The sequence below is a fragment of the Musca vetustissima genome, unplaced genomic scaffold (assembly GCF_032173495.1).
Source record: "Musca vetustissima isolate MV318-11 ecotype Yass unplaced genomic scaffold, APGP_CSIRO_Mvet_v1 utg21637, whole genome shotgun sequence".
In the NCBI taxonomy this organism is placed as follows: domain Eukaryota; kingdom Metazoa; phylum Arthropoda; class Insecta; order Diptera; family Muscidae; genus Musca; species Musca vetustissima.
Window position 1 is genome coordinate 34,035 of NW_026885325.1, and position 22,474 is coordinate 56,508.

Below are 22,474 nucleotides of genomic sequence, written 5' to 3' on the forward strand. Positions count from 1 at the left end.
ACTATCCTATTTTAACGAAACTTTATACAATCTATTATGTTCACCAAGCCTAGTAGTAGGATCCACTCCTTCTGATCCACTCCTTCTGGTACCTCCCCCACAAGGGATCCATATTTTCAATATTTATAAATCCAATATAAGCCGAATGAAAAAAGAATAGATGAAATTTGAAGATGGGACCCATTGATCCACTCCTTCTGGTACCTCCACCACAAATGTTCAAAATTTTCAATATTAGTAAATCCAATATCAGGCGAATGGAATGTCCGGTTTGAACCAAACCTTGCACAACCTATTATCTTTACCAAACCTAGATCAAATCCGAAGATGGGAACTTTTTCTGATACCAGACTTTGCACAATCCATTATTTTACCGAAGTCTAGATTATTTCCAAAGATGGGACCCATTGGTCCACTCTTTCTGGTACATCCCCCACGAATGGTCAAAATTTGCAATATCAGGCGAATAATAATATTGCATTGGTATATTATCTTTACCAACCCTATATAAATTCCGAAGATTGGACCCAGTAGTTTATAAAAATTTTATCAACATTAAATCCGAAAACTCTTTGATAAAAACATAAACATATGAAAATCCAAAATATCAAATTATAGCTATCCAATCCGCTAAGAGGTGTTTAAAGCCATGACTGCTGTTCGGCTTTCCTGCGAAATTAATACGGCTATGCAGGAAAACTTTAACTGGCACAAGATGAGCAGTTAAAGTCGGAAAGGATCTTTCGCAGTCTTTTAATACCGAACGAGGATTCAGACAAGGCGACAGTTTGTCCTGCTGAAAAATGTCATACGAGATGCAAATGTGAACAAAAATGGCACTCTGTACACCAAACAAAACATATTACTCGCCTACGCCGATGACATCGACATAATTGGGTCGAACATTGCGAGCGGTAACAGTCACCTTTGAACAAATTGAGGAGTCCGCCAAAGTCTGCGTCTGGCATTAAATGGTGAGAAGACCAAGCTGATTGTAACAACACGCAAGACGTTCAATATACTCGAACCAACTGTGGAACTTGTATACTACACCATTGGAAAAAAGTTCCTGCCAGGAAATTAAGAGTATATGCACCAGGGTTAGTCCACGCATCGTCTTGTTTCTTGATGCTCCCAATGGATTTACCATCTTTGGAGAGTAATCTTCGTATTTCTTCCCAGGAAAAGTTAGAAGACATGATTCCTTATGACAGCGAAGAAGAACGTTTGTAAGATTGAGATGATGAGGAGCTAATCTGTTTCTATATTAATAGGTATCAGATCAGATTCGCATTGAGTAAGAGAGAGAGAGAGTTCGAATAGAGTAATCTTCGAAACCTGTCCGAGTCTGCAAGTTTCCTATAAGTGCAGCACCAACATCCCAAAGTTTATGCGATTTAGACGAGATTTTTATGGTGAACCAAAAACCCAAGGCTTGTCTGGTTAAAGAAGCGGATACAATTGATCCTTGAATTATCAGTGCTAGGTTTTGTTGAAATCGGTTCAGACTCACATATATAATTGCATCCGATTTCAAGTAAATGATACCAAACGTTTTACGATCACAATGCAATTTTGGGTCTAGAATGAATTGTATTTTTTGGTGTTTAAAGTTTAGTATAAAATACTGCTTCATGTTATTTCCGTCTTTGCCAAAATATTTAAATTTACCCAGTTTTATTTATATTGAAAAAAAAACTAAATTCACTGTGTTCTGCCAATTAAGCGATTTTTTCCAATTCCCTCATGACAACACTGGCAAACTCAAATTTGCGTCACATTTAAGAGAGATGAAATGAAGCAAGCACGCGCTGAGCGCAAGCAACACATTTGAGCAAGAGAGAGAGAGAGAGACAGAATATTTGCGAGTGATTGTTGAGAAGGAGAAAACAGCATTTTTTACAAAAATCAAAACAAAAAGAATAATAATTGTTTATAATGGCTAGCTAGGCTAGTGTGTGTGACGTGCTGCGTATAATGGCAGCAACAACACAACCAAACACGAACGAATCGATGCGATAATCGGGTAAGGGCCATAGAAGGGGGAACAAGTTCGAAAACTGCAACTAAGAAATTGCTAAATTTTTATAAGAAACAAAAAAGAAAAAAAATACAAAACTGACAACTGTTTCAATGACATGGCAAATTTTAAGTCACAATTAATCCAAAGCGGGTTCAAAGATTTTTCTATAAAGCAATTACATGAGTCGGCTGTGTGTAGTTAAATATTCACTAATTCTTTTAAAGAATAATTTCATTTCAGTAATAAACAATTGCATATTGCAAACAAAAACGGACAAATGTACTTACATAAGCAATTTCTACGCTTCTACGAAGCAGAATATAATATTTGTGAGGGTTTTGTGTCTACCCCACCAGATGGATGGATGAATGAATGGATATACTTATGGTTCGGTCGTTGGTTAAATATTTAGTTGTTGTTTTTGTTGTTGCTTATTATCGTTGTGTATGTTTGTTTATTTGTTTCTGCAAAAGGAAATATGGATGTAAAAATATAAAATCAATTGTTTTTCTGTATTTCACCATAATGGAAAATGTAAAAATAAAAAATTGAATTGGTTTACTAGCATCGGTACAAATCCATATCAGTGATTTATATTTTTTACGAATGGGAATTTTTACAACGCAATGTCATGCGAATAGTTGTTGCTTGAATTCAATTTGTTTTAATGGGTTCTACGTATATTTATTACACATTGGGTGAAAAGTTTTGAACCTTGGAAAAAAGTGGGAACGAAATGTAGTAGGTAAATTGTTTAAAATTTGTTCAGGGTTACCCTCGTTTCTACCGAACCGATTAGTATAAAATAAATACAATTTAAAACGTTATGAATATACCGAAAATACAACAAAAACCCGGTCTTATGCCACATAATAAGGGTATATACACTTTGCTACGCTCTATATAAACCAGTAAGGACTGGGCCGACTATATGATACCCTTCACCACTTTGGGTTAATATACATATGTATCCTTACAATTGTATGTCAAATACTCATGTCTTTTTGCAACCTATAATAAATTTAATTTCATTCGGGCAGATTTAGAGTCTGCGTACCATGGGACAAATTTATGGAAAACGGGTTATATCAAAATTTATTTGGAACGTCACAGTGTAAAAAATTTAATTTCAATCAGACACCCGTTCGAAATGCATATGGAAGCTATGGCTACATCTGCACCAATTTCAACAAAACTCAATAAAGTCATTTAAGTCTCAATTTGATACGTTGTGCAAAATTTCGTGTTATCGGACAAACATTAGGAGTTTGGTGCAGCATTTATGTAAAATCGGACGAAAATATATATGGTAGCTATATTAAAATCTGAACGGATTTTTACGAAACTTAGCACACATCATTCTAGACTCAATTTAGTACGATATGCCAAATTTCGTGCATATCGAAGAATATACGGGGTCTTTGGTGCACCATTTACCTTAAATCGGACGAAAATATATATGGGAGCTATATCTAAATGTTAACTGATTTTTACGAAACTTTGCACACATCATTCTAGGCCTAGTTCAGTCTGCTGTGCCAAATTTCTTGCAAATCGAGGGATATATAGGCACTTTGGTGCACCATTTACCTTAAATCGGACGAAAATATATATAGAGCCTATATCTAAATCTGAAACGATTTTCTCGAAACTCACCATTCTAGGCTTAAATACGAATTGCCAAATTTCGTGCAAATCGAAATATATTTAGGGACTTTGGTGCACCATTTACCTTAAATCGGACGAAAATATATATGGGAGCTATATCTAAATCTGAACCGATTTTTCAATAGGGTTCGTCCCTGGGCCAAATAAATGAGCTGTACCAAATTTCTTCCAATTCGAATCATAAATTCGACCTGTACTTTGTTTACAATTTAACATGGACAGACAGACGGACGGACATGCATAAATCGACTTAGAAAGTGATTCTATGCATATTCTCAAAAGGAACTATGTGTCAATCTCGTTTTCTTTTGCCTGTTACAAACATATACACAAAGACATAATACCCTGTACCATAGTGTGGTGAAGGGTAGGAAAATACGTCTGTCATGCAGGTGTGCACGATATCAATCGATGGGAGTAAGCGATCATGCTAACTTTACACATTGTTTTCCAGTGGTTAATATCTTGTTGAGGCTCCTTTGTTTTTTTAATTGCTTGGCATCGTCGGGGCATAGAGCTAACACGATTTTGACAGACCCTAATCGATATATCATTTCACAGAGCTTGAATTGATTCACATAACTGATCGCAATTCGTGGGACACTTTCCTCCAATTGATGATTTCAATAGATTCCTCAACTATAGTATATTTTTTTCTGCTTTATATTTTGTAAAATTTCAACATAATCTGGAGCTTCCATAATATCTCGTATACGATACAGTGGAGTAGGTAAATGACCCCAAACAATAATGACATAATGGATTATATTCGGAATAAATTGGTTTTCTTACAGTATTGTCTCACCCGACTATGTTTTTCCATTTTTCTTGAGACCAGGTCCACATGGAACTATATTGTCAATTTTTTCGAAAATTAATTGAAAAATTACAGCGACTCAATTGGAAAATGGCACCTTCACCATCACCCTTGGGCCAAATGTGCCAAATTTCATCCAAATCGGATCACAAATGCGACCTGTACTTTGTTAACAAAAATACATGGACGGACGGACAAACAGACAGACGGACATGCATAAATCGACTTAAAAAGTGATTCTATGCATATTCTTAAAAGGAATCATGTGTCTATCTCGTTTCCTTTTGCCTGTCACAAACATATGCACAAAGACATAATACCCTGTACCACAGTGTGATGAAGGGTATAAAAATATCCCCATAATTAGGGTAAAAGTACCTACCTCTGGAAAACATTTCAGGAAAATCTGATCATTTTTACTAAACTAGAGTTAAGCCTATGGCGCACTAGGAATTATTGAATTCTACACAATTATTCAGCCCTTGTGTGAAATTAGAACAAAGGTTGACAATAGTAGCCTTCGTGTCGCTGGGCTCTTATCTTTCCGTCTACTTTACATTATACAGTTTTATCACAAAATTTGATTTCATTTATTTAATTGTTTAGGTTTTTTTTGCACAACAACAACATACGAACCTTTGAAACAGAAAGCTACATATGTACGTACGTTGAGGCACATTCATTCAATCATACACGCGTCAATATGTACACACACATTTATGTACATTTGTTTATTTCTATGAATAGATGATTGTTTTTTTTTGTTAATATCTTCAATAATGGAAAACTTGTGAATCACTACCGATTAGCAGACCACTACGCACCACCGGCAACAAAACACACACGACGACTTCTAATGGCGTTCGTTGCCAATTTCATTTAAAACAAAATTTTATTCGGTTTCAATTATCCATTTTTATTGATTTACAATTTCCAAGAATTCTTTTATTTATTCATTGTTTTTAGACACAACATTTCTTTTATCCAAATTTTTTATTTGTTTATATCTGTCTTATCTTAACAAATGCTTTGATTTAACTAAAAAAAATGTCAAACGTTAGCCACTGAAAATAATCCAACACTCATAGATGAGAGAACCTCATGGTTCTCTTTGTAGCGCAGAACATTTTGTTTTTGCAGCCAAACACAAACAGCTGTTCCACACATTTCTTCTTCTGCTGTGTTCTATATATGTATTATAAAGAGAGTCAATTAGAAATAGAATGAGTTTCTCTTCATGTGGAAGAGAATATTAATGTGAAGAATTTCAATGTCATTTCTAAGTGTGTGTGTGCGTGTGTATAACAAGCCGAACAGCTGTTTTTGTGTTCTTATACATGTGACTGAGGCAACGAACAGTATAATAGTTTTTATGTTGTTTTTGTTTTTTATATTGTGGGGTTGATGTAATAAAAATAACGTAACAACATTTCGTGTAATAGGTGTGTTTGATAACTCAAAAAATGTAACAACCCAGTAGGTTAATAGAAGCGATAGTAAAAAATAAAGAGCTAAAAAATTAAAAAAAAAATAACCAGTAAGGAAGGAATGATTGTATGGTATAATAATAGTAGAAGGTAACAGCACCTGTTATTGTTCAACAAGCACCGGAACTTTGTTGTTGTTTGTAATACTGGTGTCAAATTATCACAAAATTGTATTTATTTGAAAAATATAATATTTTGGAATCCACAAAATAAAATTGAAAAATATAAATGAAAATCTATCGAATTTATATTTATGTATATCGCTATCACATCTTGAGCCATTGTCACATATGAAAATGCTGGAATCTGTTTCCATGAAGAAAGATTTGCTTTTCGAACTTTCCCAGCAGGCAGATTGAGAAAATTGAATACGGGAAAACATTTAATAAAGAAAAATTTCGAATTGTCAATTAGAAATAGAATTTCCTGATAGGTGATTTTTAATAACATAATTTTCATCATATTCATATTTGGTCTGTTTCAGTACTTTTTTTACCCTTCACCACACTGTGCTAAAGGGTATTATTTCGTTGTGCATATGTTTGTAACAGGCAAAAAGAATCGAGATAGACCCATGGTTCCTTTTGAGAATATGCATAGAATCACTTTCTGTCTGTCCGTCCGTCCATGTATTTTTGTTAAAAAAGTACAGGTCGCATTTATGATCCGATTTGGTTGAAATTTGGCACAGGTCACACTTAACCCTATTGAAATTACATATATTTTCGTCCGATTTTATGTAAATGGTGCACCAATATACATATTCCGATTTGCATGAAATGTGGTATAGCGAACTGAATTGAGTCTAGAATGAAGTGTGCGAAGTTTCGCGAAAATCGGTTCAGATTTAGGTATAGCTCCCATATATACTTTAGTCCGATTTTATGTAAATGGTGCACCAATATACCTATATATCATTCGATTTGCATGAAATGTGGTACAGCGTACTGAATTGATTCTAGAATGATGAGTGCTAAGTTTCGGGAAAATCGGTTCAGATTTAGGTATAGCTCCCATATATACTTTAGTCCGATTTTATGTAAATGGTGCACCAATGTCCCTATATATCATTCGATTTGCACGAAATTTGGCATAAGTGGGCCACACACCTCAAACATGTGCGTTCGATCGGTGTGAAGCTCCTATCCCACACACGTCAAACGGATCCATTAAACTTCATTTCATATTTATTTTTGAAGCGTGAAGATGGACCGCGATAGTGATGACGGAAAACAGACGAAATATTTTTATTTAATATAAATGTATTAAATACTTTTATTTTATTCCGGGAAAAATATTTTTATTTGCCACACAGTAGAATATGTGTAAAAACATCAAAAAATCTTCCAAATACATATGTATTGCATTTGTGTGTCCGCACTCCACGAAATTTCTCAACAAATGAGAAAATATCCACACACCAGGCCACAGACGTCAAACATGTGCGCGTCGCACATGTAAAAATTAAAAATTTTTAATTTCTTTCGATCGGTGTGCGCACCGGCAAATCGGTGTGAACACCGTACCACACACGTCAAACATTGCTTCGATTCACACCGATCGAACGCACATGTTTGACGTGTGTGGGCCACTATAGCGTACTGAATTGAGTCTATAATGATGTGCGCTAAGTTTCGGGAAAGTCGGTTCAGATTGAGATATAGCCCCTATATATATTTTCGTCTGATTTTATGTAAATGGTGCATCAAAATCCCTGAAAATCATTCGATTAACACGGAATTTGGTACAGCGTACTGAATTAATTCTAGAATGATGTGTGCTAAGTTTCGGGAAAATCGGTTCAGATTTCAATATAGCTCCTTTATATATTTTCGTCCGATTTTATGTAAATAGTGCACCAAAGTCCTTATATATCCTTCGATTTGCACGAAATTTGGTATGGCGTACTGAATTGAATCTAGAATGATGAGTGCTAAGTGGCGGGAAAATCGGTTCAGATTTCGATGTAGCTCCCACATCCGATTTTACATAAGTGGTGCACCAAACTCCTAATGTTTGTCCGATTAACACGAAATTTTGCACAACGTATCGAATGGAGACTTAAATGACGTTATTGCATTTTATTGAAATTGGTGCAGATGCAGCCATAGCTTTCATATGTATTTCTAACGAGTGTCTGATTGAAATTAAATTTTTAACACCTAATAGCGTGTGTCAATTTATAGTTAGACCTCTTTCGTGATGTTCGGGTCATAATTGTGGCCTCTAGAGCGACCAGACAAACTGACAGCGTTAAAAACTCTTGGGACAAAATAATGCTATAATACCCTGCTATAATACTAGTCCTCGTAATACTAAAAATATCGAAAATCAATGATAACGTTTCACTACCATAGGAAGTGAACCAATATCGCTAGGAAGCTTAGACAGACAATGCGAACGAAAAATGTATAATCCCATAGTACAGATATATTTTTTTATCCTGTGAGATTCCAAAAAATATAATCTACAGGAAATTTGGTTGTAAAATGTTTCTAAAATTTTGACTATCCTAAAAAGTGGACAAATAATGATAATAGTTCGTCGGAAAAATTAAATTACAAATTACTTGAAAAAAGTCAAAAACTCCTTTCCCATGTTCAAACCGGAATTCCTAGAAGTAGCAGCAATGTACATATGTGCCAAAGGATCTATATTAAAACTATATAAAATCCTTCGAGCCGGATTTGAACCAGCGACCTATGGATATCTACATATAGTTTACAATTTCTACAGTCCACCGCTCTACCAACTGAGCTATCGAAGGTACAATGTTGAGCTTTACTATGGAATTTACTGTTTTCGCTACGATTCCAAAAATGTTGTACTTTTCCAGGATTAGAAAAAAAATGTAAAGGCAAATTTGTGACAATATCTACAAACTTATATTAAAAAAATACCGATAATAATATTGGGTACCGGTAGGTATATTAGGACTAATATTGGGTACTCTACGATAACTGTTGACAATGCCACATCACCTCTGGCACTTTCAGTAATTTGGTACCAAAATAATATTTCTTATCGAATACAAACAAACAAAAAATAATCCTTCGAGCCGGATTTGAACCAGCGACCTATGGATATCTATGCATAGTTTTCAATTTCTACAGTCCACCGCTCTACCAACTGAGCTATCGAAGGTACCGAAACGCATTAAAAAATTTTGGTACCGTACATGAGATTGAGACAAAGAAGCGGATTAAATGATAGCTGCAGTTCAAAATTTGTTTTTATTGCGGATGTTTAATTCTGTATGGACGTCGACATGTTAACGATGAAAAATTTAGGATGTGATTAGAAGACTCCTTTAAGTCCTATTCCCTTCATCATAGTTGGTTAAGAGCGTCACACGATTCGACAATTTTAATAAACTATTCGAATGATCCGTAATTCGATCCGCCCGTCTGCTGTAATCACACTATCTTTCGAAAAAAAATATGTTGCGATAAGGTCGTGACAGTTTGTATAAGTTCGAAAATGATATATTTTTGTCCATATTTTATAGATTTCGCCTCCATACATAACGCTAGCGACAAATTTTCAATATGTTCATGATTCCTGACAAGATTTCCAACGGAATTGGCTGTAATTTGATATTTTAGGTTCTAATTCGGTAGGAAATCTTTCTGCTAAATTTCGGTATTTTGGTACGGTTGAAGTTCGGTCTAATTTGATGTAGATTGGATTGCAAATTTCTCCAACAATGATTATAAATATTGGCCCATGAATACAAGGGCAGTTCGGAAACAGAAAAAAAGTTAAGTGTTCAAATCCGGCTCGAAGGATTAATTTTTTAAATTAAAAAAAAATATGAGATCAATATGTTTCTGATATGGTGCGACAATATTTATCTTAGGGTCTGAACTGCTGATACAAAAAAGGTTGAATCAGAAGAAGAGCACAAAAAGCGCAGTATAAACAGAAAGAAGTTAAGTGTTTTGGAAACTTCCATCTCTGTTATGAACACATACATGTTAAATTTTGTTTCGATGTGGCAACTCCTTCATATAGAAACAGGTTTTCAAAAAAGAAGCATCTGCAATTTTTTACAATAGACAAATTAGAAATGCGTGCTTTCATTGTAAAAAATTGCGGATGCGTCTTTTTTGAACACCCGTTTCTATATAAAGGAGTAGCCACATCGAAACAAGGTTTAACATGTATGTGTTCATAACAGAGATGGAAGTTTCCAAAACACTTAACTTGTTTCTGTTTATACCGCATTTTTTGTGCTAGGCTAAGAACTTTCCGAACTGCCCACGTAGTGTCCATATAGCGGTATATCCAAAAAAAATATAAAACATTATATGCCTATTTGTTTACCTTATTTTACTATGGCCCCCTTATGATTCGACTTTTTTGTATCAGCAGTTCAGACCCTAAGATAAATATTGTCGTCGCCCCATATCGGAAACATATTGATCTCATAATTTTTTTTTAATTTAAAAAAATCAATCCTTCGAGCCGGATTTGAACCAGCGACCTATGGATATCTACAACAGATTTCATTCTCTACAGTCCACCGCTCTACCAACTGAGCTATCGAAGGTGTACCACTACTTGACTCACAAGTAATTCACACTCTTAACAAGTAACAACAACAACAAAAAATAATAGCAGTAAATTTGTAACATCAACACAAAACCCGTTAACAAATATCCAAGACATTGAAAAATAGGAGCAATTGTTAAGTGGTTCCGTAGTTTGGTTAATAGGAAAACCTAACGTAAAATATGCCACACAACGATTTACTTGATATTCCACACACACACAGGCTGTTGTTGCGGTTGTTAGGGAGACATCGACCACAAACTGCCACACCAACAACATTAAATGTGTGTGTGTCGATTTGACCCATCTATCTCAAAAATGCCTTTCACTTTCAATTTCGCTGGGTCTTTGATTTTTTGAATACTAAATCAAGTTCATTGTAGTCACCTCATTTTAAAATTGTTTTGAAATTCTGTATGTCGGTACATCAGTACATACATACATACTGTGAACATAAAATCAAAACGATTTGAATTTAAAAACAAATGACCAATAAAACAACGATTGCATCGGTGATATAGTTTCTTCGTTGATAAGCACACGGCAGCAGCTTGTCTATCTGTCGTTTTCAGTTGTGGCTATTTTTAGCCACACAGTCAATATATGTGTGTATGTGCGTGCGTGTGTTTTTATTTTCTTTTGTCGCCACTTGCTTCGCACACCTTCGATAGCTCAGTTGGTAGAGCGGTGGACTGTAGAGAATGAAATCTGTTGTAGATATCCATAGGTCGCTGGTTCAAATCCGGCTCGAAGGATTGATTATTTTATTGTTTTAAATATTTTTTTAATATTAAAAAAACTAAAATTTTTGTGTGCTATATATTATTTTTTAGTATTTAAAAAAAAAATTGAGCATATTATTGTTTTGCATAAATTATTTCAAATATTTTATTTTAGTATTGTTTAAAATATTTTATTATTTTAATGTTTATTGGTTTTTAAGTATTTTTTGTCAAATATTTTTTTTTAATATTTTCTTTTGTTTAAAATATATAATTTTTTTATTTATTTATTTTTTACTATTGTATTTTTTTTAAATTTAATAAAATTATCTGTAATTTAATATTTTTTTATTCACATTAGATTCAAAATCTCCATACCAAAAACCAGTAAGGAAAGTAGTAAATAAATATATGATAGTCGGCCCAGTCCGACTTTACTACTTCACCACTTCACCACTTTGGGTATATTGTACATACTATGTATCCTTACAACTGTATGTCAATGTTCCCTCGAAGGTACATACTCATACCTTTCTGCAACCTATGCAAAATTTAATTTTACTCGGGCAGATTTAGAGTCGTTTGCGTACCATATGACAAATTTATGGAAAACGATTTCTAGCAAAATTCATATCCCCTATTCGGTACGCCACACTGTTAAATATTTTATCTGAATCATACCCGTTCAAAATACATATGAATGCTAGCTACATCTGCACCAATTTCAACAAAACGCAATAATGTCATTCAAGTCTCAATCGAAATCTGAATCGATTTTCCCGAAACGTACCACACAGTATTCTAGACTCAATTCAGTACGCTATGCCAAATTTCATGCAAATCGAAAGTTATATTTGGACTTTGGTGCTCCATTTTCATAAAATGGCACGAATATATATTTGGGAGCTATATGTAAATCTGAACCGATTTCCACAAATCAGTATGTTGTACCAAATTTCGTGCAAATCGAGTGATATATAGGGACTTTGGTGCACCATTTACCTTAAATCGGACGAAAATATATATGGGAGCTAAATCTAAATCTGAACCGATTTTCACGAAACTTGGCACACATCATTCGAGGCCGAATTCAGTATGTTGTGCCAAATTTCGTGCAAATCGAAAGGTATGTAGAGACTTTGGTGCACCATTTACCTTAAATCGGACGAAAATATATATGGGTGCTATATCTGAATCTGAACCGATTTTTCCCAATTTCAATAGGGTTCGTCCTTGGGCCAAATAAATGAGCTGTGCCAAATTTCATCCAATTCGAATCATAAATGCGACCTGTACTTTGTTTACAATTTAACATGGACAGATAGACGGACGGACGGAATGACGGACATGCATAAATCGACTTAGAAAGTGATTCTATGCATATACTCAAAAGGAACCATGTGTCTATCTCGTTTCCTTTTGCCTGTTACAAACATATGCACAAAGACATAATACCCTGTACCACAGTGTGGTGAAGGGTATAATAATTGACACCAGTTTTTTTGGAGTCCTCAAATAACTCTCCGCCAATTATTCGAATTACCTTCGATTTGATAATTAGGATTCTCGTTAAGTAGAAAATCTCCTTACCAAAAACTATAATATTGGCTGAAGTTGCTGGGTAGTATAGTATATAGTATATAACTGCACCCCCATTATTCGGTGAATTTGGGTACATCTTTGAACCGAATTGACTCTAACTTAAAATTTTCTCATTTAAAATCAAATTTTCCTACCAACACTTATTAATATCAAGTCACGATTATTATCAAAAGTGTGTTTCTTTCACAAGCAGGACGATTGATTAATATTTGTCGATGTTTTGGGTCCAATTTAAATTTTTTTATTAAATACCGATTTTTTGTGCGTTGATCCACATTAACATGTGTATACAACGGTGCATAACCTTCGATAGCTCAGTTGGTAGAGCGGTGGACTGTAGAAATTGAAAACTATGTGTAGATATCCATAGGTCGCTGGTTCAAATCCGGCTCGAAGGAGTACTTTTTAACATGAAAACAGTTTATTGGTCGTAGTTTTTATTGGATGTGTTTTATTTATTTTAAATTTTTAAAATATATTTCATTGTTATTATTTTAAAATGTGCACATAAAATTCAAATTATTTTTTAACTATTTATTAATATAGTAAAATATTGTTTTTAATGAGACAAGTATTTTGAAATCATTTGTATATATTTGATTAATTTTTTATAATTACAGTATAAACTTGATAATCCGAACCTCGACAATCCGGATTATTCGGTAATCCGGACTGCATTTCACAACCCATTGCGTATCCTATAATCCGGATTGGTTGACTTAGACTCAAATATCAGGATTGTGTAGATACATTTTTTCCAAATTGTTTTTTATGCTACCTATTATATTCAAAGTTCATATTTTTGCAATGAATAATTTTATTTTTTAATAAAAACATAAAAATAATTAAATTATCACCAAATTAATATAAATTTAAACCAATTAATAAAACTCGATAATCCGGAAATCTCGGTAATCCGGATTGGGGTCTGCAATCAATTATCCGGATTAGCGAGTTTTTACTGTATTGTGTATGTTACTCAGGTTAAGGAATAAGCAAAATATCTGAATTTTTACACTAAATACCGGATATAATTGTTTTTTATTTAAATTGTAACTTAAAACTACTTAAAGAATTTTTCTCTATAACGAAAGAGTCTGACACAATATCATTCGTTATACCGCCACAATATATATATTTTAGTCAATTTCTATAATAAAATACTGAGTTCGAACACCAACAAATAATTTAATTGAAACTAACATTTTATCACCTTCGATAGCTCAGTTGGTAGAGCGGTGGACTGTAGAAATAGAAAACTATGTGTTGATATCCATAGGTCGCTGGTTCAAATCCGGCTCGAAGGAGTATCTTTTAAAATAATCGAAAAATAAAGATATATAATATGAATTCTCCTCCACCACCAGAGATTATATGAAAAACCAAAGCATTGTGGTGGGGATGGTGAGCGAGGCACAGACAGGCGCGCGTGCGTGGTGGTGTTGGGGCTGTTTGGTGGTTGGTTGGTTGGTAACACTTTGCTGCTGCTAAGTGTTTTTAATTATTCGGAATAGATTCAAAAATTTGTTAATGTTTCACCAATGGTTTAAAGATTTCACAATTTGGCGATTAATGTTATTACCATGGGCGCCCCGACTTGATATGCTAAAAATATACCAAAATTAGATATGATTTTATTCAAACCTCAAGAGATTAGTTGCAGTCGTATTTTGACAAAATGCAATTAGAAATTAACTTTTATTTTTAAATATATAAGTTAGTTTTTAAACTCACAGACATTTTGAATTGACGGTTGTTAACCTTCGATAGCTCAGTTGGTAGAGCGGTGGACTGTAGAAAATGAAAATTAGTGTTGAAATCCATAGGTCGCTGGTTCAAATCCGGCTCGAAGGAGTTATATTTTTTTAATTTTTACAAAATAAAAAATATATTAATAAATATGGATTCAATTTTGGATAATTTTATTAAATTATAATTTCTTTATGTATTTACTCAGGAATCAATTCAGGATTTATGTTTTAGAAATTTCAGAGTATTTTTTAAATTTTATTTTAAGTTTATTATATAGTTGTTTTTTATTTCATAAATTATCCAAATATGCACCTTCGATAGCTCAGTTGGTAGAGCGGTGGACTGTAGAAATTGTGAACTATATGTAGATATCCATAGGTCGCTGGTTCAAATCCGGCTCGAAGGAGTTCACTTTTTTGGGTGTTATTTATTTTATTGCAAAGAAAAAAACGTACTAATTAAATTTGGAGATATGGACCTGTTTAATTGTATTTGGAAAATAATTCGAGATTATTCATTTAAGTCGGAATAAATGTTGTGAGGAAAGAATTTCAAATACAGTCGAAATCGTATCGAAGGTATCCAGAAGTCCCGAAAAAGTTTAGTCCTTTATTTGATATCGCTTATAATATCTATGGCATATAGCAACAATTTTAACTAAACTTAAAGTCGTCTTAAAATGTTATCTGATTTAATGTGTAAATTTCGAAGTCGATGATAAATTAAAAAAATAGGTATATAGGTGTACAGTTGAACTACTTTTGTTTAATAGAAATTGGAAAATCCCAAACTACAGTTGAAGAAAGCAAATAGGTGTGTTTTAACCTTCGATAGCTCAGTTGGTAGAGCGGTGGACTGTAGAGAATAAAATCCGTTGTAGATATCCATAGGTCGCTGGTTCAAATCCGGCTCGAAGGAGTATTCTTTTAAATATTGAATAAAATAAATGTACTATAAAAAAGTGTGGGGTGGTGCATAACATGCAGTAGGCGGGGGGAGGAATACGCCCCGGACCACAAATCAGCCATCAAGGACCGCCACTGCTACCTACCTTATAAAGTTATCAGATTTAATTTGTTTGGAACAAAAATATGGATCCAATAAAAATGTTCACATAAAGGACACACCCAGTCTCTGGTCGGTCCGTCCGAAGGTGTGTCGTAGACTGGTTAAAAATGTGCAATTGTAAATCTTATAATAATCAAAACCTGTCTTCACATTGTATAGTTTTTGCTAATAAAATTTGCCGATATTTTAAAAACTGATTTCGAACTACAACATTTCCCAGTGTAACCTTCGATAGCTCAGTTGGTAGAGCGGTGGACTGTAGAAATTAAAATGTAATGTGTAGATATCCATAGGTCGCTGGTTCAAATCCGGCTCGAAGGAGTATCTTTTAAAATAGCTAAAATAATAAAAAAGGGGGTTATTATCAGCAACAGTCGTCGTCTCCCTCTGTTCATTTCTCATCTGGCGATTAAGAATTGGGGACACTGCCACTGCCCTATAGATGAGATTGCTCCCCGAGCCTATTCCCACTATATATTCATTCAAGAAGCATATTAGTATTTCGCAAATTAAAGCTTTCAAAATGGATCTCAAGGCTTCGTTTAAAAAGCAAGGTCTCTTATCAAGGGCCTTGACTTGGATTAAAATTCAAAATCAAAAAATATACCAAAACTTGTTAAACAATTATTCAAACCCCCGCATTAGTTGCAATTTTATTTTGTTTAAATGCAATAACAAATTAATTTTATTTAAAATTCAAAATATTATTTTAAACTCACAGAAATTTTGAAACCTTGTCGTACAAACCTTCGATAGCTCAGTTGGTAGAGCGGTGGACTGTAGAAAACGAAAACTAGTGTTGAAATCCATAGGTCGCTGGTTCAAATCCGGCTCGAAGGAGTTACGTTTTTTTTTAATTAAAAAGTTGTTTTATCACTTTACGAAAAAGTATTAGCATGAGTAAAGTATTATCATTGGTAATATTTCTTCCAAACTTTAAACAAGTTCCAAGATGGCACCTATCGGCTTATACCTTGTGGTACTTCCTCCAAGAATTTGAAAACTTTTTTTAAAAAGCGAATGGAATATTCGATTTGGTAAAAATCTGTGTGGAAAAATAATTTCCTTTCAAAATCCATGCTTATGTCCCTTCAAGAAATATTCTCTAATGATTTGCTAATCATTCTATTTTCTTTATTTTAAATAATTGTATTTCGCCTATGATTTAATCCCTATCTATTAACGTTAATCCCTAAAATCAATTAATATTTTTTTCTAAGAGAAAACATTTACCAAAGAGTACATCATTTTTAAACTCTCTCTCGAGAGAAACACGTAAAGAGAGCCAACATTTTTACCACCAACCACCTGTGTTCCTTCGTTTTCCATTTTATTATGACATCATGTTTTGCAAGGATAACCATGAATGTGTTGGCGGTTAATATTAATCTTCCCACCACCAACAGCACAGCATGTGGTAAGAAACCTTGCCTTGAACCAAGGTCATGTAAACTCCTGTAGGGGCAATCTACAACAAACAAAAAAACAAATACATTTTCACACATTAAATATTCCTCAACTATGGAAAGAACAAATAGAAACCGTCATGAAAACACCTGTAGACAATAAAATTAACTCCCAGATTGACGTTTTCAATAAAGGCAAATTTCGTTTAAACGTCAATGTAGGCCGGCAGACAGACAGACAGCTAGGTCGTTGCTCTAAATAAAAGTTTATGTAATTAAAAGTGTTGTATTCAAAATGAAAATACTGACTCGCCATTACAATTTTTTAAAACATAAAAAAAAAATCCTTCAGAATCCACGCTTCATTTTAGTATTTGAAAAAATATCCTTTAAAAAATCCACGCCTTGTTCTGGTCCTTGAAAAAAATATTCTTTAAAAAATCAACGCCTTGTTCTGGTCCTTGAAAAAATATTCTTTAAAAAATCAACGCCTTGTTCTGGTCCTTGAAAAAATATTCTTTAAAAAATCAACGCCTTGTTCTGGTCCTTGAAAAAATATTCTTTAAAAAATCAACGCCTTGTTGTGGTCCTTGAAAAAATATTCTTTAAAAAATCAACGCCTTGTTCTGGTCCTTGAAAAAATATTCTTTAAAAAATCAACGCCTTGTTCTGGTCCTTGAAAAAATATTCTTTAAAAAATCCACGCCTTGTTCTGGTCCTTGAAAAAATATACTTTAAAAAATCCACGCCCTGTTCTGGTCCTTGAAAAAATATTCTTTATAAAATCCACGCCTGGTTCTGGTCCTTGAAAAAATATTCTTTAAAAAATCAACGCCTTGTTGTGGTCCTTGAAAAAATATTCTTTAAAAAATCAACGCCTTGTTCTGGTCCTTGAAAAAATATTCTTTAAAAAATCCACACCTTGTTCTGGTCCTTGAAAAAATATTCTTTAAAAAATCCACGCCTTGTGCTGGTCCTTGAAAAAATATTCTTTAAAAAATCCACGCCTTGTTCTGGTCCTTGAAAAAATATTCTTTAAAAAATCCACGCCTTGTTCTGGTCCTTGAAAAAATATTCTTGAAAAAATCCACGCCTTGTTCTGGTCCTTGAAAAAATATTCTTTAAAAAATCCACGCCCTGTTCTGGTCCTTGAAAAAATATTCTTTAAAAAATCCACGCCTTGTGCTGGTCCTTGAAAAAATATTCTTTAAAAAATCCACGCCTTGTTCTGGTCCTTGAAAAAATATTCTTTAAAAAATCCACGCCTTGTTCTGGTCCTTGAAAAAATATTCTTTAAAAAATCCACGCCTTGTTCTGGTCCTTGAAAAAATATTCTTTAAAAAATCCACGCCCTGTTCTGGTCCTTGAAAAAATATTCTTTAAAAAATCCACACCTTGTTCTGGTCCTTGAAAAAATATTCTTTAAAAAATCCACGCCTTGTTCTCGTCCTTGAAAAAATATTCTTGAAAAAATCCACGCCTTGTTCTGGTCCTTGAAAAAATATTCTTTAAAAAATCCACGCCTTGTTCTGGTCCTTGAAAAAATATACTTTAAAAAATCCACGCCCTGTTCTGGTCCTTGAAAAACTATTCTTTAATAAATCCACGCCTTGTGCTGGTCCTTGAAAAACTATTCTTTAATAAATCCACGCCTTGTGCTGGTCCTTGAAAAACTATTCTTTAATAAATCCACGCCTTGTGCTGGTCCTTGAAAAACTATTCTTTAATAAATCCACGCCTTGAGCTGGTCCTTGAAAAAATATTCTTGAAAAAATCCACGCCTGGTTCTGGTCCTTGAAAAAATTTTCTTTAAAAAATCCACACCTTGTTCTGGTCCTTGAAAAAATATTCTTTAAAAAATCCACGCCTTGTGCTGGTCCTTGAAAAATATTCTTTAAAAAATCCACGCCTTGTTCTGGTCCTTGAAAAAAATATTCTTTAAAAAATCCACGCCTTGTTCTGGTCCTTGAAAAAAATATTCTTTAAAAAATCCACGCCTTGTTCTGGTCCTTGAAAAAATATTCTTTAAAAAATCCACACCTTGTTCTGGTCCTTAAAAAAATATTCTTTAAAAAATCCACGCCTTGTGCTGGTCCTTGAAAAAATATTCTTGAAAAAATCCACGCCTTGTTCTGGTCCTTGAAAAAATATTCTTTAAAAAATCCACGCCCTGTTCTGGTCCTTGAAAAAATATTCTTTAAAAAATCCACGCCTTGTGCTGGTCCTTGAAAAAATATTCTTTAAAAAATCCACGCCTTGTTCTGGGTCCTTGAAAAAAATATTCTTTAAAAAATCCACGCCTTGTTCTGGGTCCTTGAAAAAAATATTCTTTAAAAAATCCACGCCTTGTTCTGGGTCCTTGAAAAAATATTCTTTAAAAAATCCACGCCTTGTTCTGGTCCTTGAAAAAATATTCTTTAAAAAATCCACGCCCTGTTCTGGTCCTTGAAAAAATATTCTTTAAAAAATCCACGCCTTGTTCTGGTCCTTGAAAAAATATTCTTTAAAAAATCCACACCTGGTTCTGGTCCTTGAAAAAATATTCTTTAAAAAATACACACCTTGTTCTGGCCCTTGAAAAAATATTCTTTAAAAAATCCACGCCCTGTTCTGGTCCTTGAAAAAATATTCTTTAAAAAATCAACGCCTTGTTCTGGTCCTTGAAAAAATATTCTTTAAAAAATCAACGCCTTGTTGTGGTCCTTGAAAAAATATTCTTTAAAAAATCCACGCCCTGTTCTGGTCCTTGAAAAAATATTCTTTAAAAAATCCACGCCTTGTGCTGGTCCTTGAAAAAATATTCTTTAAAAAATCCACGCCTTGTTCTGGTCCTTGAAAAAATATTCTTTAAAAAATCCACGCCTTGTTCTGGTCCTTGAAAAAATATTCTTGAAAAAATCCACGAATTGTTCTGGTCCTTGAAAAATATTCTTTAAAAAATCCACGCCTTTTTCTGGTCCTTGAAAAAATATTCTTTAAAAAATCCACACCTTGTTCTGGTCCTTGAAAAAATATTCTTTAAAAAATCCACGCCTTGTGCTGGTCCTTGAAAAAATATTCTTTAAAAAATCCACGCCTTGTTCTGGTCCTTGAAAAATATTCTTTAAAAAATCCACGCCTTGTTCTGGTCCTTGAAAAAATCCACGCCTTGTTCTGGTCCTTGAAAAAATATTCTTTAAAAAATCCACGCCCTGTTCTGGTCCTTGAAAAAATATTCTTTAAAAAATCCACGCCTTGTTCTGGTCCTTGAAAAAATATTCTTGAAAAAATCCACGCCTTGTTCTGGTCCTTGAAAAAATATTCTTTAAAAAATCCACGCCCTGTTCTGGTCCTTGAAAAAATATTCTTTAAAAAATCCACACCTGGTTCTGGTCCTTGAAAAAATATTCTTTAAAAAATACACACCTTGTTCTGGCCCTTGAAAAAATATTCTTTAAAAAATCCACGCCTTGTGCTGGTCCTTGAAAAAATATTCTTTAAAAAATCCACGCCTTGTTCTGGTCCTTGAAAAAATATTTTTTAAAAAATCCACTCCCTGTTCTGGTCCTAAAAAAAATATTCTTTAAAAAATCAACGCCTTTGTCTGATCCTTGAAAAAAAATTCTTTAAAAAATCCACGCCATGATCTGGTCTTTGAAGAATTATTTTTTAAAAAATCCACGCCTTTTTCTGGTCCTTAAAAAATATTCTTTAAAAAATCCACTCCCTGTTCTGGTCCTAAAAAAATATTCTTTAAAAAATCAACGCCTTTGTCTGATCCTTGAAAAAAAAATTCTTTAAAAAATCCACGCCATGATCTGGTCTTTGAAGAATTATTTTTTAAAAAATCCACGCCTTTTTCTGGTCCTTAAAAAATATTCTTTAAAAAATCCACGCCTTGTTCTGGTCCATGAAAAATATTCTTTAAAAAATCCACGCCTTGTTCTGGTCCATGAAAAATATTCTTTAAAAAATCCACGCCTTGTTCTGGTCCATGAAAAATATTCTTTAAAAAATCCACGCCTTGTTCTGGTCCATGAAAAATATTCTTTAAAAAATCCACGCCTTGTTCTGGTCCTTGAAAAAATATTCCTTGAAAAAATCCACGCCTTGTTCTGGTCCTTGAAAAAATATTCCTTGAAAAAATATTCTTTAAAAAATCCACGCCTGGTTCTGGTCCTTGAAAAAATATTCTTTAAAAAATCCACACCTTGTTCTGGTCCTTGAAAAAATATTCTTTAAAAAATCCACGCCTTGTGCTGGTCCTTGAAAAAATATTCTTTAAAAAATCCACGCCTTGTTCTGGTCCTTGAAAAAATATTCTTTAAAAAATCCACTCCCTGTTCTGGTCCTAAAAAAATATTCTTTAAAAAATCAACGCCTTTGTCTGATCCTTGAAAAAAATTCTTTAAAAAATCCACGCCATGATCTGGTCTTTGAAGAATTATTTTTTAAAAAAATCCACGCCTTTTTCTGGTCCTTAAAAAATATTCTTTAAAAATTCCACGCCTTGTTCTGGTCCATGAAAAATATTCTTTAAAAAATCCACGCCTTGTTCTGGTCCATGAAAAATATTCTTTAAAAAATCCACGCCTTGTTCTGGTCCATGAAAAATATTCTTTAAAAAATCCACGCCTTGTTCTGGTCCTTGAAAAAATATTCTTTAAAAAATCCACGCCTTGTTCTGGTCCTTGAAAAAATATTCTTTAAAAAATCCACGCCTTGTTCTGGTCCTTGAAAAAATAGTCTTTAAAAAATCCACGCCTTGTTCTGGTCCTTGAAAAAATATTCTTTCAAAATCCACTTTTTCTATAGTCCTTGTAAAAAATATCCTTTGAAAAATCCGCGCCTTCTATAGTCCTTGTAAAGAATAGTCTTTGAAAATCCACGACTTCTATAGTCCTTGTAAAAAATATTCTTTAAAAATCCACGCCTCCTCTTAGTCCTTGAATATTTTTTTTAAATCCACTCCTTGCGTTAGAACTCGAATAAACTTTTTAATAAAACACCCACTCTTAAAGGATCATGAAAAAATGATGGTCCTTGACAATCTCACCTAATGTCGACCTCTAGTTAACATTGATTATATTTGAGATTAAATAAACTTTCTAAACAAAATTACAATTTCTCTCCTGGGAGAAAAAATCTAATGAACATGCTGGCATTTGCATTCCTTTGAAATGACATCACATTTCTAAGGACATCGGAACAACTGTTTACAACATTGAAGGTTACTATTTTATGTGAGAAATCAATAGTTGTTGTTTTTTCAAATGCTTCTTCTTCATCTTCTTCTTGAGACCAAATACGCATATTCCTTGAATGAGGTCATGTGAATTCTCGAGCAGTGTTGACATTGTACGTTGATATATGACACTTGGACCAATTTCATTAAA

The 22,474-nt window shown here is 33.5% G+C and overlaps 11 non-coding genes across 11 annotated transcripts; 8 read left to right on the top strand and 3 right to left on the bottom strand.

Annotated features, from left to right (window-relative positions):
* Nucleotides 1-8,667: 8,667 nt before the first annotated feature.
* Trnay-gua (transfer RNA tyrosine (anticodon GUA)) lies at nucleotides 8,668-8,762 on the bottom strand. The gene is made up of 2 exons: nucleotides 8,726-8,762; nucleotides 8,668-8,703 (listed from the first exon to the last, which is right to left on the bottom strand). It is a non-coding gene; the product is annotated as a tRNA-Tyr (tRNA).
* A 282-nt stretch (nucleotides 8,763-9,044) lies between these two features.
* Trnay-gua (transfer RNA tyrosine (anticodon GUA)) lies at nucleotides 9,045-9,139 on the bottom strand. The gene is made up of 2 exons: nucleotides 9,103-9,139; nucleotides 9,045-9,080 (listed from the first exon to the last, which is right to left on the bottom strand). It is a non-coding gene; the product is annotated as a tRNA-Tyr (tRNA).
* Nucleotides 9,140-10,453: 1,314 nt separating this feature from the next.
* Trnay-gua (transfer RNA tyrosine (anticodon GUA)) lies at nucleotides 10,454-10,547 on the bottom strand. Its single transcript has 2 exons — nucleotides 10,511-10,547; nucleotides 10,454-10,489 (listed from the first exon to the last, which is right to left on the bottom strand). It is a non-coding gene; the product is annotated as a tRNA-Tyr (tRNA).
* Nucleotides 10,548-11,210: 663 nt separating this feature from the next.
* Trnay-gua (transfer RNA tyrosine (anticodon GUA)) lies at nucleotides 11,211-11,304 on the top strand. Its single transcript has 2 exons — nucleotides 11,211-11,247; nucleotides 11,269-11,304. It is a non-coding gene; the product is annotated as a tRNA-Tyr (tRNA).
* Nucleotides 11,305-13,176: 1,872 nt separating this feature from the next.
* On the top strand, nucleotides 13,177-13,271 carry Trnay-gua (transfer RNA tyrosine (anticodon GUA)). The gene is made up of 2 exons: nucleotides 13,177-13,213; nucleotides 13,236-13,271. It is a non-coding gene; the product is annotated as a tRNA-Tyr (tRNA).
* Nucleotides 13,272-14,085: 814 nt separating this feature from the next.
* Trnay-gua (transfer RNA tyrosine (anticodon GUA)) lies at nucleotides 14,086-14,180 on the top strand. Its single transcript has 2 exons — nucleotides 14,086-14,122; nucleotides 14,145-14,180. It is a non-coding gene; the product is annotated as a tRNA-Tyr (tRNA).
* Nucleotides 14,181-14,633: 453 nt separating this feature from the next.
* Trnay-gua (transfer RNA tyrosine (anticodon GUA)) lies at nucleotides 14,634-14,727 on the top strand. Its single transcript has 2 exons — nucleotides 14,634-14,670; nucleotides 14,692-14,727. It is a non-coding gene; the product is annotated as a tRNA-Tyr (tRNA).
* Nucleotides 14,728-14,936: 209 nt separating this feature from the next.
* Trnay-gua (transfer RNA tyrosine (anticodon GUA)) lies at nucleotides 14,937-15,031 on the top strand. Its single transcript has 2 exons — nucleotides 14,937-14,973; nucleotides 14,996-15,031. It is a non-coding gene; the product is annotated as a tRNA-Tyr (tRNA).
* A 418-nt stretch (nucleotides 15,032-15,449) lies between these two features.
* On the top strand, nucleotides 15,450-15,543 carry Trnay-gua (transfer RNA tyrosine (anticodon GUA)). The gene is made up of 2 exons: nucleotides 15,450-15,486; nucleotides 15,508-15,543. It is a non-coding gene; the product is annotated as a tRNA-Tyr (tRNA).
* Nucleotides 15,544-15,918: 375 nt separating this feature from the next.
* Trnay-gua (transfer RNA tyrosine (anticodon GUA)) lies at nucleotides 15,919-16,014 on the top strand. The gene is made up of 2 exons: nucleotides 15,919-15,955; nucleotides 15,979-16,014. It is a non-coding gene; the product is annotated as a tRNA-Tyr (tRNA).
* Nucleotides 16,015-16,439: 425 nt separating this feature from the next.
* Trnay-gua (transfer RNA tyrosine (anticodon GUA)) lies at nucleotides 16,440-16,533 on the top strand. The gene is made up of 2 exons: nucleotides 16,440-16,476; nucleotides 16,498-16,533. It is a non-coding gene; the product is annotated as a tRNA-Tyr (tRNA).
* The last annotated feature ends 5,941 nt before the right edge of the window (nucleotides 16,534-22,474 follow it).